The sequence below is a fragment of the Neophocaena asiaeorientalis genome, unplaced genomic scaffold (genome assembly GCF_003031525.2).
Source record: "Neophocaena asiaeorientalis asiaeorientalis breed wild unplaced genomic scaffold, Neophocaena_asiaeorientalis_V1.1 scaffold230, whole genome shotgun sequence".
In the NCBI taxonomy this organism is placed as follows: Eukaryota; Metazoa; Chordata; class Mammalia; order Artiodactyla; family Phocoenidae; genus Neophocaena; species Neophocaena asiaeorientalis.
Window position 1 is genome coordinate 2,100,038 of NW_020175186.1, and position 18,459 is coordinate 2,118,496.

Below are 18,459 nucleotides of genomic sequence, written 5' to 3' on the forward strand. Positions count from 1 at the left end.
TATCATACGATCATTGGGAAACCAGTGGATGATTCTGAGTTGGAGAGTGACATAAACAGAAGCCAAGGCAAATGTTAAAGGTGTCGTTGGAAATTGAGGTGGTTGGATAATGAAGAGAAGAAGGATTCAATGCAAGCTTCTGGCTCAGAAACTAGGAAATCAGAAAGTTTCAGGGACTTGCCTTTGGTCACACAGCTTGGTGACAGCAGAGCATCTGCAGTAAGTGTTCCCGAGCTCGTTTGCTTTCCACGGTACTGAATAAGGCATTTTTCATCCTCCTCCCTTGGTTTCCTTCCCCTCTAAACCTCAACCAAAGAAAAGGAAGAGAGAAGTGGGCACGCTCTTTCCAACTCTATGCTCTCACTGTCGAGGGTGCACCACCGGAATTCAAAACACATTTCTTCAGGTAAAGCTGCTCTTTGGTGGGTCTCTTTCGTCAATTACGACGGTGCTGCTGCATGATGTTTGGATTGTACAGGCATAAATAGAGCCGCGTGAGGCTCGTAATAGGGCGGGATGGGCAGGGTGGTCATGTCACAGGGAGACACTGTTGGCTGAGCTGGGCTGTCTCCAATGGACCAGGTGAAAGCGAGTGCTGGGGGCTTGCAAGACTGTGGGTTCTGACTGGTTATCACTCCCCAGCCCAGGCTGTAAGAAGAAGGCACAGTCATCACAGTTCTGATGGGTGCTGGAGCCTTAATAATAAGTCTGATCGATCTTGCTGACCCTTCTTATTTCAGCTGTTGCTGTGACAAATTGTTTCTTTGCTGAAGTTCAGCCCAGGTATCAGTGGGGTGTGTGTGTGCGCCCGCGTGCATGTATGTGTATTTGGGCAAAGGGTGGGTCTGGTTAAGGAAGCATGCTAAATTTTAGGATGCCATAGAGTGCATGCGCGCTGGAGGTCTTGAAAGAAACCTGTTCTGTTTATCTTATGTCATTCTTCTCATTTAATTTTTTTTGTTTGTTTTGCGGTACGCGGGCCTCTCACTGTTGTGGCCTCTCCCATTGCGGAGCACAGGCTCCAGACGCGCAGGCTCAGCGGCCATGGCTCACGGGCCCAGCCGCTCCACAGCATGTGGGATCTTCCCGGACCGGGGCACGAACCCGTGTCCCCTGCATCGGCAGGCGGACTCTCAACCACTGCGCCACCAGGGAAACCCTTCTCATTTAATTTTAAATTCAGAATGCAAAAAGTGGTTATTAATCACAGTCTGTGCACATTTCCACTTCATGTTTTGGCCTCAAGTGACTAGATGAAAAATCAAAAGTTCCTCTATTGATTTATTATCTATAATTTAAATCCCTTCTCTGGGACCCTGAGTATACAGACATTTGTAAAACATTCCTAGCCAAGCAAGGCAGGAAGGTTTCCATTGGGAAGGGATTTGGTAGCAGAAAGTGACTTCCTTGGGCTTCCCTGGTGGCGCAGTGGTTGAGAGTCTGCCTGCCGATGCAGGGGACGCGGGTTCGTGTCCCGGTAAGTGTCAGTTGGTCAAATCCATCGGTTTTCCTCCCTCCATGTGTTGCGGGATGTACCCTCAGCTTTCTATGGGTGATTTCCAGCTTCTGATGTAGAACTTCATACATTTGAGGATTAGAGGAAAATTTTAGGGGGAAGAATTGTGTAACAGCAGCAGTTGGTCTCAAAGTCTCTTATGATCTTTCGAGTTACGACATTCTATGTGCAATATTTTAGTATATTTTAACTATTGGTAATTTCATTCAGATGTCCCATGAGCACCTTCAAGCCAGTATGTGATAATCTTGTTATTTTCTGGCCCAAACTTGCTCCTTTTGTGTTCTCTACGTTAGTAATGAGAACCACGAAGCTCAGAGTTGTCCAAGCCACATCCCAAAGGATCTTCATTCTTCTCTTTCCTTTGTGCCCTACACCTAGGGTAACATATAATTAATCACTCAAATCCAGGCACTTTTATAAGTGCAAGGGGGCACTGTTAATAATTAAGCCAAGACGATGGTATAAACGGAAATTGTCTTGAGCAAACTGGAACATATGGCCTCCATAGGTAACATATAATCTCCATTGTAATCCTTAAATGTCACTCAATCTATTTCCTCTTTCAGTTGCCTTTGCCACTGCTTTGGTTTAGGCCCTTACCGGCCCCAACCTAAACTAACTAACTGCCTCCTAACTGGTCTCCCTGCTTCCAGGCCTCTCCAGTCCGCCCACCGTTCCCATCCAGGTCGCTCCCTGGCTTAAATCCCTTCAGTGGCTCTGGGTGGGAGGATGAAGACCAAACTCCTTAGTGTAGGACACTGGGCCCTTCTCGGTGGCTTCTTCCGCTTCCAGCATCCTTCCACCCATTTCTTCTCTACACCCGCTTCTCTAGTTTTTCTGACTTGCTTGCAGTGCCTGACGTTGAACCACCATGCGTCACGCTTCTGCACATGCTGTTCTCCTGCTCAAAATACTTAGCCTTCTTGTCTGTCTGTCTGAAATCGTTCAAGATTTAGCTCAAATGACCCCTACTGGGGAGGAGTTTTGCAATGTAATGACTATGGGTTTAGCCTAAGAGAACCCTGAGGGTAAGAGTTGTACTTGGTCAATATCAGGAAGCTTTGGACCTCAGGTAGGACTGCTACTGATTTTTGTGTGAACCTTAAATGGGGTCCCCCTCTGGGCAGTCATAACCCCCACAGGCTCACGGTTGGCAAGCGGAGCTTAGCCTGGGTTTTAGATCGCTACTCCCATCCATCCTTTGTTCCGCACACAGACTGCCTACCAAACCAAAGGTGCAGGCCACCCAGTACTCTGCACATAGTGGACCCTGGGTGAATGACTGTTGGATGAACGTCTTCTAGCTTAGTCTCATCATTGTTACACGCTTGCTACCAAAGTGCACGTGCTATAGCCCTGCCCCCTCTGTCGGCCCCTCCCTTCTCTCCCAGGACACCTTAAATACCTGCTGCTACCGATCCTCCTGCCCCATCACACTGGACTCTTCCAGTGAATCCTTTGGTCATTTATTTCATTTTCTTACTGTCTCTTTTGGCTGGTAAATGCCAGTTCAGATCGTCAGTGTCTTTTTTCACAGTGACATTGACTTACGTTCACTTGTCTAACTTTACCTTCCTGACCTGCTCACTTGGTGGACACAGCAATTTATAGCTATCACTTATCCATGTGCCTTTTTGACCAAAAACAATGTGCTTTTATGGTATTCTTAAGGTTGCAAGTGATAAAAACTCGACCTGAACAAACTTAAGAGAAAGGGCTCTTTAGTCTGTGGATTCTGCTGTGTCTAGTGGATTCCAAGGACAGGGCTGCACCAGGGCCCCAGAACACCTGGACCAGGCACAGGAACGCAATCAGGACATGCTCCGTCTCTTGCATTCTGCTCTAGGTGCATCTGCTTTACTTACCTCTTCGAAAATTTGTTGTCTCTATTTTTCTGACTCGTGGTGGAAAACAAAGTCATTGATAGCCCATTAAGTTTTTATGGTGCAACTTTATCTACCTGAGAGGGATTGAAAGACTCTCTCTCAATCCCAGTTCCAAAATCCTGAGGCAGAGGCTCCGTGTTTTGATGTGAGACAGAGGTACTGTCCTGGACCAGTGAAGGTATGTCATGTAAGAGCGTGGCAGCTTCTGCAGCAGTCATATAGAGGCTGACCAGGAGAGGAGAGGTCATGAATTCACTCTCAACGAGGACTTACTGTGTACCCAGTGTGTGTTCACTGTGCTAGAAGAGAAGACACAGGGGTGAGCAAGCTGACCTGCTCTCTCGGAGCTTCTGTTATAATAAGGAAAAGAAATCATTAACCGGGAGCCAAATGAACCCTATAATTAGGAGGTTGATAATGGGTATGAATAGGGCCGAGGAGGGCTGCTCTGAAGAAGTGACATTTAAACTACAAGTTAAAGGGTAACAACGAATGAGCTTTTGCGAGAACTGGAGTAAAAGCTTTCAAGCCTCCTCTGGGACGAGGAGAGGGCAAGTGCAAAGGCTCTGACCTGGGGAAAGGATTGAGGTGTTTCAGAGTCAGAACCAATCCCTCTGTATGTAACAGAGGATAAGTGAGGATGAAAGTGTTCTGAGATGATGTTGGACAGGAAGCGCAGAGGATCGTGGGCTGTGGTAGTGACACTCAGCAGTGGGAAGTTATTGAAAGATTTTGAGAGGAGTTAACATCGCCTGGTCCAGGGGCTATATGGGAGGCATGGGTTGGAGAGATGAGTGCAAATGCTGGGAGACTGGGAGAGTTGGTCACTAGATGGTTTGAACTATGGTTATACTAGTCCCTTGGCAACTACTTGGATACGGAAAGAGATGGAAGGGGAAGAAGAATCAGCAATGTCTCCTGGAATTTGGCTTAAGTAACTGGATGAATAATGGTGGTATCATTTACTGAAAAGCCTGGAGGGAGACATGGGTTGGTGTGGGATGAGAGGAAATCAAGGCCCATTTGATGACTAATTTTGAGATTATCTGTAAGATATCCAAATAGAATTGTCAAGCAGCCACTCTGATATGTTAATTTGCAGCTGTTAAGAGAGATCTAGACTAGAGACATAAATTTGAAAGTGCATAGATAGACCACTGTTTCAAGCGGTGGCACATGTAATATGCTTGACCCCCAAGTCAATCATTTTAAAACACCCCGTCCTCTATATGACAAAATATTTTTCATAATAGTCATGTAATAATAGGTAATATTCAAATTTTCTTGATTAATACTTTAGTTTTAAAAGAAAAATTAACAATTAAAAGCAATACATTTTCATTTTAAAGATATTATTCAAATTTAGTGAAATATTTCAGTATGAGTTATATATTTTACACTTACCAACAGAAATATTACACCTTGAAGTTCACACTCAGTTTCACTGTTTTAAAGACAAATAAAAACTCCAAATGTTCACGTAGAATGACAGGATTGAAAAACTCAAGTTTGATTTTACCATTTTACAATCACTGTGCTGTCATTGTTTATTTTAAATCGACTGACTAACCACGGGAATATGTAGTGCTACAGGGGGAACAGACATGAACTGTACCTGACACAAGATTGAATAATTTCAAACTATTACTAACCTCTCTTGAAATGAATGCATGTAGCGGAGTCTGCACGTGTCCTGTGGAGGAGGGGGAGGGCTGACTTCATAAATGGGCATTCTCCAGATGAACTTCCATGTCCAATACAATGCTTATTAAAGAATCAGTAATTAAAATATGCTAATTTGAAACCTACATATTTTTATTAAAACGCAACAGTAACTGCAGCCATTGTTTACAACTTAAATCAATAAAAGATACGCCTTCCCACCTTAGGAGTATTTTGTTGCTGACACTGTTTAGAATTGGTGATAATGAAAATTAGACCCACACATAGCTGGTCCTATTGTTGTTTTAATAATCTCTACAGACCATGCATCCCCATTGCCTGAACCAGTGGTGGATAGCTCTCACTGCCCTGCCCTTGGTACCCCTCTGATTATAAGCTATGGGAATGGCTGAGATAACCTGGGAAGAAAGTGCAGCTGGAGAAAAAGGACTAGGACCAAACTTTGAGGCATTCTTATATGTAGAGAGTTATGTGGAAAAAAAAGATGAAACAACAAAGGAGACAGAAGGAGGAGCCGTTGAAGTAGGAGGAAAATCAGGAGTCTAACCTCACAAAAGCAAAGGAATAAACGCGTTTCAAGGAGAGTGTGGTCGGTGGGGCCCAGTGTTGCTCCAAGATCATATGAGACGATAACTAAAAAATGACCTTGAATTCTGCAGCCCATATCTGGTGGATGACTTTGACAAGGTCAGTTTCAGTGGAGTGTTGGAAACAGAAGGCAGATGGAAGTGGGCTGAAGAGTGATTGGGGGATTAACAGGAGTACATCTAGACAACTGGTTTGAAAAGTTTTACTACAGTTGCCTGAATTTCCCAATAGTAAGTATAAGAATAAGATTGGAGTGGGGAGGGGGTTTAGAACCCAAAATACACGTGTTTGGTGGACAGGGAATTGTGGGGCAGTAGATGGTAAAGAAGGGCATGGAGACAGGTCACTGCTAATTTTCTCACAGGTCGCTGACTATCTCATGATTCAAAATATCCATACAGTCATCATCCTCTAATGAAACTTGCTTTTCTAAGGCACCTTTATCTGAAAGTAATTTCTGATTTAATGCTGTTGATTTCCTCTTTGTTGTGATTTTCCTAGCAAATACATTATTAATTTTTATATCACATTGCCAATGCGTAGTTGTTCCTTCAACGTTGTGGGATAATAGGCTCATTGATAAATTGGGGAACCTAACTTAACATTTGTGGCTTTAGGAATATGGGTCCCAAGAGTCAAACAATGGAGTATTAGTGTACTTTGGCATTTCAATCTGTTTGTATGTTGGAGGCAATCCATTTACAATTAGATAATTATAGTGGCTTCCATTCTTCCCCTTGGCAATGTTATTTTGCAGTTCCTCTCATCCAGAGACAGACTCTGTTTCCCCACCTTTTGAATCTGGACTGATCTTATATCTTATTTTTGGACAATAGAATGCAGTACAGACCATGTGTTAGTTCTGAGTCTAGACCTCAAGAAGCCTTGATTGCTTCTGTTCTTTCTCTCAGAACTTTGCCATTGCCATGAAAATAAACTTGGACTAGCCTGCTGGAGGATGAGCCACCATGTGCAAGCAGAGCTAAGTCATGCCAGCCAAGGCCATCCTAGACCAATCTGCCCACAGTCAGTACACCAGCTGACCCTAGGAGGAGGCCCAGTTGAGATCAGCCAGGTCTCATCCAGATCAGCAGAACTCATGAGGATTAATAAATGGTTGTCGTTAAAGCCACAAAGTTTTGAGTTGGCTTGTTTACCAGCAATAGCTAACTGATAGAGTCATGTAGCCTTGAACCTTCGGAGGTGGTACTTAAGATGGAAGCTGAATGCGCTATGATTAGATACAGCAATACTTTTTTCAATTACTTGGAGCTTCAATATAGCATATGCTAGAAATGCATTACTCTGCACATGGAGTTGTGGATGTTATTAGCTCATAAAGAAGTGATTATTTTTAGTGTATTCGGATGAAAAGCATTCATGGGAAAGGGCCAGGTTAATTTTACTTAGATTCTTTAACTCTGATTTTCTTCATGTGCATCCCATGACCGTCTCAAATCTTAATGTTACGGTAACATAATCACATTCTTTTGCTCATTAAGTAGAAGGATATGATTTCAATTTGGCGTCTTCTTTGAGAGCAGAAAGTTGCTGAAATGATACTAATGAAATGCTCACTGACTTACATGCCCTTACAAAAAATATCTCAATTATTTGTGTCAGTCTCTTTGACTTTTTTCCATAAGCATCTACTTGGCATATCTACAAAGGGATGTCTTCCTGCAGAGGGGAAAGAAATGTTCACCGGTTCTAAAAAGATGCTGTCAGGATCCTGACGTAGGTGAAGATTTTTTTCTCTCATCACTACATTATTTCCCTGAACAGACTGTAATTTCATCAATTTTCCATGCTTATGGTCATGAATGCTTGGCATTACCACATCTTAACGTTAACAAAAAAGAAATTACATGGCTTCAGTTTTCATTTGAAGACAAAGAAGACATGAAGACCTCATTAGAAATATGGTGTGTCTCCTGCTCACACCTGCTTTCCTTTGCTTTTTCTTTCCTTCGTGTTGATGCCAATGGCAGACATTGCTCTCCACCTGCCCATCCCCTTGCCCAATCCCTGCTGGTAACAAGGAGGTCAAAACCTTTTCAGAAGCCAGTTTTTGTGATACCTACACATGGTGGTGCTTGTAGAGTCTGGACTCTTCTTTCTTTTCAGTATCAAAGAAATAACCATTTATGGGGAAACTTAGGTAGCATTTATAACAGATTTATTTCCCTTTGTATTTCTTAGACTACTCATGTGGTTTTGAAGTGAGATAAATGCATTTTTGTTTCAAAATTTGAAATTGTAAATTATGATAAAACCTACTAAATTTAGAAAGAACTCTGTCATGTGGGGAAGTTCATTACTCCTTGAAGTTTTTTCTGAGTCTCCTACTTATTAGGTGTATGACTTTGGGCAGGTTATGTAACTTTTCTGTGCCTCAGTTTTCTCACATGTAAAATGATAATACGGTCAGCCCTCAGTATCCATGGGGGATTGTTTATAGTACCCTCAAGGATACCAAAATCGGTGGATGCTCAAATCCCTTATATAAAATGGTATAGTATTTGCACATAACCTATGCACATCCTCCTGTATGCTTTAAATCATCTCTAGATTACTGAAAATACCTAATAGAATGTAAATGCTGTGTAAGTAGTTGCCAGTGTGTGGCAAGTTCAAGGTTTGCTTTTTGGAACTTTGTGGAAAATTTTTTTTCCTGAATAGTTTTTTTTAACATCTTTATTGGAGTATAATTGCTTTACAATGGTGTGTTAGTTTCTGCTGTATAACAAAGTGAATCAGTTATACATATACATATGTTCCCATATCTCTTCCCTCTTGCGTCTCCCTCCCTCCCACCCTCCCTATCCCACCCCTCCAGCTGGTCACAAAGCACGAGCTGATCTCCCTGTGCTATGCGGCTGCTTCCCACAAGCTAGCTATTTTACATTTGGTAGTGTATATATGTCCATGCCACTCTCTCACTTTGTCCCAGCTTACCCTTCCCCCTCTCCATGTCCTCCACTCCATTCTCTACATCTGTGTCTTTACTGAATAGTTTTGATCCATGGTTGGTTGGATCTGTGGATGTGGGACCCACAGATACGGAGGGCCAACTGTAGTAATACCTACTTCACAAATTGTTATGAGGCTTAAGTTTGCTAACACCTGTGAAATGCATAGGTCAGTGCTTGGCACACGAAGCATTCAATAACTGTTCATTTAGTTGTTATTCTTAATTTTTAAAAAAAAATTATTTATACATATTTTGTTTTTAAGATTATACTCTTCCTCATAAAAACTTTCTCACAATCTCTTGCATGAATTTGACGTTTACCAAGTTACAAAGGAGTTCTTATCTGGTTCGCAAAGCCCCACAGGTGTGGACAGAGCAGGGATAATCATACTTATTTTACAGATGAGGAAAAAATTAAAGAGAATAATCACATGGTCCAGCAATTCCACTTCTAGGTATATACCTGAAAAAATTGAAAGCGAGAACTCAAGCAGATATTTGTACAAAAATGTTCAAAGCAGCATTAGTCACAATAGCCAAAAGATGGGAGCAACCCGAATGCCCATGGATGCATGACTAGATTAAACAACGGGGTATTATTCAGCCTTAAAAAGGAGTGAAATTCTGATATGTGCTGTAACATGGATGAACTTTGAAGACATTATGCTAATGAAATGTCAGACACAAAAGACAGATATTGTATGATTCCACTTATATGAAGTACCTGAGATAGTCACATTCATAGAGACAGAAAGTAGATTAGTGATTGCCAGGGGCTAGAGGGTGGGGGAACGGGGAATTATTGTCTAGGGGGTATAGAGTGTCAGTTTGGGATGATGAAAAAGTTCTGGAGATGGATAGTGGTGATGGTTGCACAACGGTGGGAATGCACTTAATGTCAATGAACTGTATACTTAAAATTGGTTAAAATGGTAAATGTCACGTTATGTATATTTTTCTACAATAAAAAAGTGAAGGTTTCTACACATGTCATAAGTATGAATAATAAAAATACTCGGAAAGAATAGATACCTTCCTATCTTGTCTTTTAACTGTATCATTTAGAGAGCAGAAGGCAGGTCTTTGAGGGCATTAAAGTTTTAAAAATTTATTTTATTTTAAAACTAATATGGGCTAATTGAAAATTTGAGAAGTATAGGCAGGCATAAAATGAAAATAAAAGGGCCATCCCCCTTTCCTCTGATGCTCTACAAAGTAACTTTTGACATGCTTTTTCTCTGTATCCATTCTGTGTGGGTATATATAAGCAAATATATATATTTGGGTGGGGGAGGGGAGAGAGACTACGTTTTAGAAAATACATGAGCTCAGTGGTAGTATTCAATAACTTTAATTTTTCACTTGATATCATATATTTAAATTCAGAAATAGATATCTACCCATGCATAATGTTCTGTAACTTCAACCCTCTTTTCCTTCCCTTTCCCTTTTATTAAAAAAAACTTTGAGTTATAATTTAGGTAAAATACACCTATTTAAAACGTGCAGTTTATGGCGTTTTGACAAATGTATGTAACACCCTGCTAGTCAAGGCGCAGAACATTTTTATCACCTCAAATTCCCTCACAGGTATTCTCTCAAGAATATATCCTTTTGTGAAATGACAGTCAAATATTTTGGCAATTTTAAATTTATTTTATTTTTATTTTTGGCTGCGTTGGGTCTTCATTGCTGCGTGCAAGCTTTCTCTAGTTGCGGCGAGCGGGCGCTACTCTTTGTTGCGGTGCGCAGGGTTCTCATTGCATTGGCTTCTCTGGCTGTGGAGCACGGGCTCTAGGTCTGCAGGCTTGAGTAGTCGTGGCTCACGGGCTCTAGAGTGCAGGCTCAGTAGTTGTGGCACACGGGCTTAGTTGCTCTGCGGCATGTGGGATCTTCCTGGACCAGGGCTCGAACCCGTGTCCCCTGCATTGGCAGGCGGATTCTTAACCACTGCACCACCAGGGAAGCCCGGCAATTTTAAAAATGGGTTGCTGTCTTCTTACTGAGTTGCAAGTGTTCTTTGTATTTATTCTGGAAGTTAGTCTTTTGTGAGGTGTATGTATGTATTGTGAGTATTTTTGACCTTTCTCTTAACAGTGTTTCTTGAAAATCAAAGTTCTTAATTTTGATAAAATTCAATTAGTCAATACTTTTCTCTTATTGCTAGTGCTTTTCTATCATGTTTAAGAAATCTTTGGGCAGGTTCCCAGATGTGGTGGTGCAATCAGCAGTGGCTTGGGCTTCCACACCCGGCTGGGTGGCCAGTTCACTGTGGTTGGCTGGTGGTGTGAGCTTCGCCAAGGGGCAAATGGCCGAGTATCCAACAATCTCCATTGACTTCTTGGACAGGGAGAACCTGAGGGCCCACACCTTCTTCCTGTCCTGCTGCCATAAGGATCACATGAAAGGATTAAGAGGCCCTACTTTGAAAAGAAGGTTGGAGTACAGACGAGGAAACCGAAGAATCAGAGAGGTTAAATTAGTTTCCCAAGGTCACACAGCCAGTTGATGGCAGGACCAGAATTTCCACCAGCTTGAAGGTTTACTTATACTGTTCGCTGTTACTAAAGAGTTGTCAACTAGTTGTTAACTAAAGATTTTGGGAGAAATGAATTATATCAACTGAAATTGAAACTCCTACCCAGGTATCTTTAGTCAATGAAGCATCAAGAGAGAAGGGAGAGATTGTTGTGACTCTCTTACCAGCTGGTCATTGCTCAGGATCAATTACGTTTTTATTTTAGGGCAATAACAGAACTGTCTTGTACATGGGAGACTTCAGACTCGCAAAAGGAGAAGCTGCTAGAAGCTTGCATGCTGGGGGCAGACTGCAAGACATCTTAGAGTGTGTACTTATACACTACTTTCCGCAGTCCAGAATATTATTAAATTCCTAGTTGGGTGGAGTGTCTGAGTGGAATATCTGAGCTGGTTTGAAGCTGGATCGTTCAGAGTCTGTACCATGATGTGTGGCTGAACTGCAAAGCAGCTTACGGGTAGGAGTATTAATCAGCCTTAGTGGTTCTTGTGGATAAACGAGACATTTAGAAACATACCTGACATTCTTCATCATCTCATAACAGACGGTAGCACTCAGATTCACACATGTCGGCATCCAAAAGCAGAAGAATATTTTCAGTGGAATAAGTTACCCTGCAGAATTAGTTCCAAAAATAGAATTCCGCTTCACACGGTCGGCATGAAGCCATCCACTACGTGGTTTGGAGAAAGAACCAGAAAAAAACAATGTCATTGTGAGGATTGGAGAGAGTTTGTACAGAGCTCACTTTTTTTTTTTTTTAACTCCTCCTACAGTGAGATTAAAGATATTTTGAACCACATCTGTCCTGTGAATGTTACCGAACTCAGGTCCGGTTGCTCACCACTCGAAAGTCAGTACCCGAGAGGCAGTTGTTGGTAGAAAGGAAAATTGCTTTTAATCAGAATGCCAGCAATCTGGGGAAAAGGTGAACTCATGCCCCCCAAAAAACCAACTCCAAAGATTTTGCTCAGCCATGAAAATTTTTAAAGGGGAAGTAATCTCAGTTAATCATTGAGATGGGAGATCAAACTCATAGCCATCTCCCACTGTGTGCAGGCTTGTCGACGCCTTGTGATCTTTCTTTAGATGCTATCTGTTCACACGGTTTGTGAGATTACTGAAGGGGAAGCTACTAGGAAAAAGACCTGGTCTTCAGTTAATTACTTATTCTTCATCTCTACTTTTTTGATCTAAGGAAAGAACCAACAGGTTAGGCAAGGTATTGTGTGATCAAAAGATTTGAAAGGTGTATTTGGGCCGGAGATGAGCAGATCTTGGGGGTGCCTGGTTTAAAAGTTAGTTACAGGGCTTCCCTGGTGGCGCAGTGGTTGAGAGTCCGCTTGCCGATGCAGGGGACACGGGTTCGTGCCCAGGTCCGGGAAGATCCCACATGCCACGGAGCGGCTGGGCCCGTGAGCCATGGCCGCTGAGCCTGCGCGTCCGGAGCCTGTGCTTCTCAACGGGAGAGGCCACAACAGTGAGAGGCCCACATACCGCAAAAAAAAAAAGTTAGTTACAATTTTCTCTTCTTGGACCCCTAGGTGCACCCTTTCTCATTTCTTAGATTAAAATGAGAGATCTCTTGGAGCTCCTACTGTCTGCACCAGTGCCTGATTCTGGATTTTTGCATGCCTCCGGGTCCAGGCTGGAGATACTGGTGGAAAAAAAAATCCCAATAATTCACTGCTGAATTGGTCTTGCCTTGAGTTTTAGTCTTTTTCTTTCCTTTCCTTTCTTTCTTTTTTTTTCTTTCTTTCATTCTTTCTTTCTCTTTCTCTCTCTCTCCCTCCCTCCCTCTCTCTCTCACCCACCCTTCCTTCTTCCTCCCTCCCTCTCTCTCTCTTTCTTTCTTTCTTTCTCTCTCTCTCTTGCCTGCCCTTCCTTCTCCCTCCCTCCCTCTCTTTCTTTCTTTCTTTTCCTTCCTTCCTTCCTTTCTTTCTCCTTCTTCTTCCTCTTCTTTTTCCAATCAGCCTGCTATGATTTCCTTTTCAGAGTCCTCAGATGCTGCCCCATGCATTGTTTACAATGTTTTTAGTTGTATAGTGTGGCAGAGACAAGGTGCGCTATTAAAAAAAAAAAAAAAGAAAAGAAAAAAATTAGTTACAATGTAGCTTTGCTAAAGTGACCAGCAAAGGGGCTTCCTGCTGAGGGCAGTTTCCTGCAAAGAGCTGCTCACATGGATGCATATCCAAATGCCATTCCTGAAGGCGCAACTATGGATAAAGTTAAAGAAATCTTCAAGCCTTCATGCTGGTCTTCCCCAAAGTATGGAGCCAAAGTATAAACCACTTGGAAAATTGAAGAGAGCTAGAACAATCCACCTAGACTCAGGAGGAAAACAGTGATCTCTTTGATGATCCTCTCCCTGTACTTTTTTTTTTTTTTTTTTTTTTTTTTTTGCGGTACGCAGGCCTCTCACTGTTGTGGCCTCTCCCATTGCGGAGCACAGGCTCCGGACGCGCAGGCGCAGCGGCCACGGCTCACAGGCCCAGCCGCTCCGCGGCATATGGGATCCTCCCGGACCGGGGCACGAACCCGTGTCCCCTGAATCGACAGGCGGACGCTCAACCACTGCGCCACCAGGGAAGCCCTCTCCCTGTACTTTTAAGGCACAAGGTTCCAAACCAGCAAACTCTTCACCCTGAGGTATTTCCCATGGTGACTGCAGTATCACAAAACCAGCGTGACAAACTGAGAAAGGCACAGGGTGCCTCAAAGCAGAAAGCACACCAGCCTCTCTTTGGGCAAACGTTACAGATTATGAAGCATCCATCAGTGAAAGTGAAGAATTAGAAATCACAGCTTCATCTTAAGGATTTTCATTTAGATTGCTTTGAATTATATAGATCAATTTATGGAAAATAGACCTTTTAGTAATATTGAATCTTCCAATCCATGAACATTTGGGTCTTCTTTAATTTCTACCAGTACTATTTTTTTTGTTTGTTTTTACTATACTGTTCCTAACTATATTTTGTTAAACTTATCACTAGGTATTTCATATTTTTTGATGCCTTTATATGTGATATTAATAATACAAAGTCATTTTTTCTTTCAGCATTGAAAAAATGCCATTCCATTATTGTTTGGCTTGAGAAATCAGTGATAATCCTTATCTTCATTCAACTATATGTGTTGTCTTTTCCTTTACGACTACTTTTAAGATAGTCTTTTTATGATTGGTTTTCAGCAATTTAATTAAGATGTGCCTTGATGTGTGTTTTTATGTTTATTCTTCTTGGAATTCATTGTGATTTATGGATCTGTAGATGGACGTTTTTCATTAAATCTGGAAAATTTCAGGGCATAATTCATCAGATTTTATCCTCTCCAAACACTCCTTTCCTTTCTGGGAACCCAATTACCACTTGATGTTTTTCCACAGTTCATTGAGGCACTGTTATATTTCTAAGCCTATTTTCTCTGTTGCTTTAGTTTAGATAACTTATGAGGCCGTGCTAAATTCACTAATATTTTCTTCTTCAATATCTAATCTTCTGTTAAGTCCATCCAGTGAATTTTTCATTTTAGAAATTGTATTTTTAAGATCTAAAGGTTCCCTTTATTTCATTTTTATAGTTTCCATCTGTCTCCTCATTGTATTTGTTTTTATAAATCTGTGAACATATTTATAATAAGTTTTTCGAGTCTTTTTTTAAAACTTTATTGTTTCTCTTATTTTTGGTCTATTCTAATGATTTATTTTTCTACAGGTCATATTTTCCTGACTTTTCATAGGCTAGTAATTTTTAAGTTATATTCCGGACATTGTAGGTTCTAAATCTTTGAGAGTCTGGATTTTCTGATCTCCCATTAAAGCATGCTGAATTTTGTTGGGCAGTTAATTTTCTGGAAGATCAGATTTATTCTGTAAAGACTTTTGAGGGACTTTGCTGGTGGTGCAGTGGTTAAGAATCTGCCTGCCAATGCAGGGGACACAGGTTCAATCCCTGGTCTGGGATGATTCCACATGCCACAGAGCAACTAAGCCCATGTGCCACAACTACTGAGCCTGCGCTCTAGAGCCTGCGAGCCACGACTACTGAAGCCCGCAGGCCTAGAGCCCGTGCTCCGCAGCCAGAGAAGCCACCGCAATGAGAAGCCCACGCACCGCAACTAAGAGTAGCCCCCCGCTCGCCACAACCAGAGAAAACCCGCCCGCAGCAACGAAGACCAAACGCAGCCAAAAGTAAATAAATATATTTAAAAAAAAAAAAACTCAAGTCATCTTGAATCCTAAAAACTCAGTTACCTCATAACTTATATCTTACTGCCACCAGAGGGCGCTATGCAGGGAAGATGAGCTAGGTTTTTATTCAGCACCAAAAACCCTTCTAGGATTTTTGTGTTAACACTTACAGGAAAACTTGAGGCTTTCCTCACACTTAGAAGTATGCCTTCTACAGAAGAGATGCTTGATAAATATTTGCTGATGATAAGTAGGAAGAGGCCAGGTGAAGAAGTGGAGGAGAAATCCAGAGAGCTGGGTTCTGGGTGCTGACCCCTCTACCAAGTGGCTGTGAGATCTGAAGCACAGCCACACAGCCTGATGGGGCTTTGTAACTCTTTCTGTAAAATGAGAATAATGGGGTTATTGGGGGAAATGAAATAATCTATTTAAAAGGATCTTGAAAAATATAAAATGCTATACAAATATGACAGGTAATGAAATGTCCCTATGAAAACAAACCTGCAAAATGTTCTACTCACCGGTCCATTATCCTCTTCAGTAAATGATGACCCAAGCCCTAACACGATGCACTTATTGCCAAGGGCCTCTAAATGTGTGTGTCTGCTTCCCCTTCCTGATGTTGATGCAGAAACAATTTTTATCCTGGTTAGTGCATTCCTGGACACAGGGGCTGCTCATGAAGTAGTTGTATGTCATGCTTGGGCCTGAGGTGTATCCATATTCCTGCTGTGATAGGCAACGACATACACCCTTGGCGTGTTTTTTTTTTTTTGTTTGTTTTTTTATCCATTCAGTCCCTGGCATTCAACACACACCCAGAGATCTCTCTGGAAAAACTGGGGAAGTTGGTCTAACACCCACTGGGTCTTCCACGGTTCCTTGAAAAATTACACGTTCCTCAGTGACACCTCTCATTGCTTTTCCAAATTAGCAAGAATTGACAGTCTTGAAATTTAGAGACACATAACTCATAAATATGCATTCAGTACTCTGACCCAAGAACACAAATCCCTACATATTTGCTGTCCTGAAATATATTCTGCTGAGATTATGTTTTCTTCTTCCTCTTCTAGGCTGCCCCACACAGATTAACCTTCTCCAGTACCCTTACATCAGACCGTTCTTGGAATCCAGAAGCTCCAATGTTTTCCCACTTTCCATAGAAATCAATCAGATTCCTCCAGATCCCATGATGCCCACGCTGCTCCTGTATCGGTCGACTGCACTGCCAGTCAACCTGAAGTTGTCTCTGACGTCTGCACATACTCCAGGCTTTCCTGTCTCTGCTTGTGCCCTCCCATCCCCACCTGCATAGGGCCGAGTCCTGCCCGTTCCTCCTGGCAGAATTTAAATGCCAGCCCTTTTTTGGAGTAATTTCTTCCACCTCTCAACTCTCACTTAATACTTTCTGCTTGGTACTCTAGGGAGCTATGACTCTCTTCTTCTTGTGTCCGATTTATCTTTGTATTCCCACAATATCAGCACATGATAGGCCCCCTATAAATATTTGCTAGGCAACATAGATGAATGGAATTTAATCTAAAGGGTCTTTAGGGAGTATCCCATTAGAATATGTATCTATCCAAAATTAAAGGTTGTCTTTTCTTTAGAAGTAGTTATCTGTAGTCATTTCTATTGTCTTAGTTCCCCAGCTGACCCCTTCCTGAGGTCTGTGCCTGTTTTTTGCTAAGTTTGTACTTTTCTCCATATTCAATTTACAGTTTATATCAAGCTCACTTGTTTAAGTTTTTTATTTCTGTTCCCACTGTTCTCATGTCCCTTTACAATGTATGCAATTACATGAGCTGCCTTTGAGAGCAAGATTAGATTTTAAATCTTGTGATTAACCTTTCACATTATGAGATTGCCAGCTCCAAGTTTCTCGCACACTTCTCTTGTTTTGCTCTCAACTAATTTCTCTATTTCATCTCTTTTGCTTTGTGTTGCTTTGTAACTCGATCCTTGGTTGCGTAGGCCCAGCTTGGGAGAATTTCTTGCCTTCCTAGGTTTTAAAGAATGACTCTTATGCATAAAATCAAACAAATCTATAAATGCTGGAAAACAGCCTGTCTAAATCTGCCCGGTAAGAGTTCCAGGTGGCTCTACCAGAGTTGCAAAGTTCTCGCTCTTCTAATATTTTGAACACAAGATCTTCAAAGAAGACGTTTTGAAAATTTACTGAAAATATAAATTGCATGTATTTACACATGGAAGATTCTCCTAAATAGAAAACTACTTAGCTTTTGGAACATTAGATTGGAAATCTTTTCAAATTCATTAACTGCTGAGGTTTTGGTCTACATTTGTTGAATTCTTATTCTTATCCAATTTGTTTTAATTAAAAAAAAAAAACCCTTTTGAGCTTAGAAGACCACTTTAACTTTTACAGTGCAGTAGAAAAGTATTTTGCCAGTGACCCAACAAAAAATGATAAAGGTGTGTATTTTAAAAAATACTTACAATACATCCCTTCAGGAAATAACTAAGTTACAAGTAAACAAGATATTTGATGCTTTAAGATCTTTCTCTTAAGATCATTGCAGTAACTTCCAAGAATACCTCATTTCCTGGCAGTTTGAATACAACTAACATGAATAAACAATCAGTATTTAGACCTACAAAAGAGATTCATTTATAGTAATTGGTTATAGACAACATCCTAGGCATGAAATTAATTCCAGCCCGATCTGAAAACCCTGATAGTGTTAAAATCGATGTTTAATGTGGTATTAGTTAATGATATTTCTTCTGAGGACCTTATCAAGTTGCACACAACAAAGCTGTTGTCATTATTTTTTACTCTCCCAAAGTGACACTTTAATGAAATGTGTCAGCACACCAGTGTTAGGATACGTTTCATTAATGCCCAGCACTTTTGTTCTATGCTTTACATTTGGAAACAGATTTAAGTATTAAGTGCCTCTAATGTCTGCAGCCAGGGAATCCTTTCCGAATTTGTAACAGTGACCAGAACAGACCGCATTACACTCTCCAAATGGTGTGGTTTTGCATTTGAATGTCTGAATTATCCCGGTTTCTTAGAGACGACCAAAACGCCAACATCTTAAATCCTCA

At 41.4% G+C, this 18,459-nt stretch overlaps 1 pseudogene; it reads left to right on the forward strand.

Moving 5' to 3' along the window:
* The first annotated feature begins 5,472 nt into the window (after nucleotides 1–5,472).
* On the forward strand, nucleotides 5,473–16,699 carry LOC112412870 (protein artemis-like; annotated as a pseudogene).
* The last annotated feature ends 1,760 nt before the right edge of the window (nucleotides 16,700–18,459 follow it).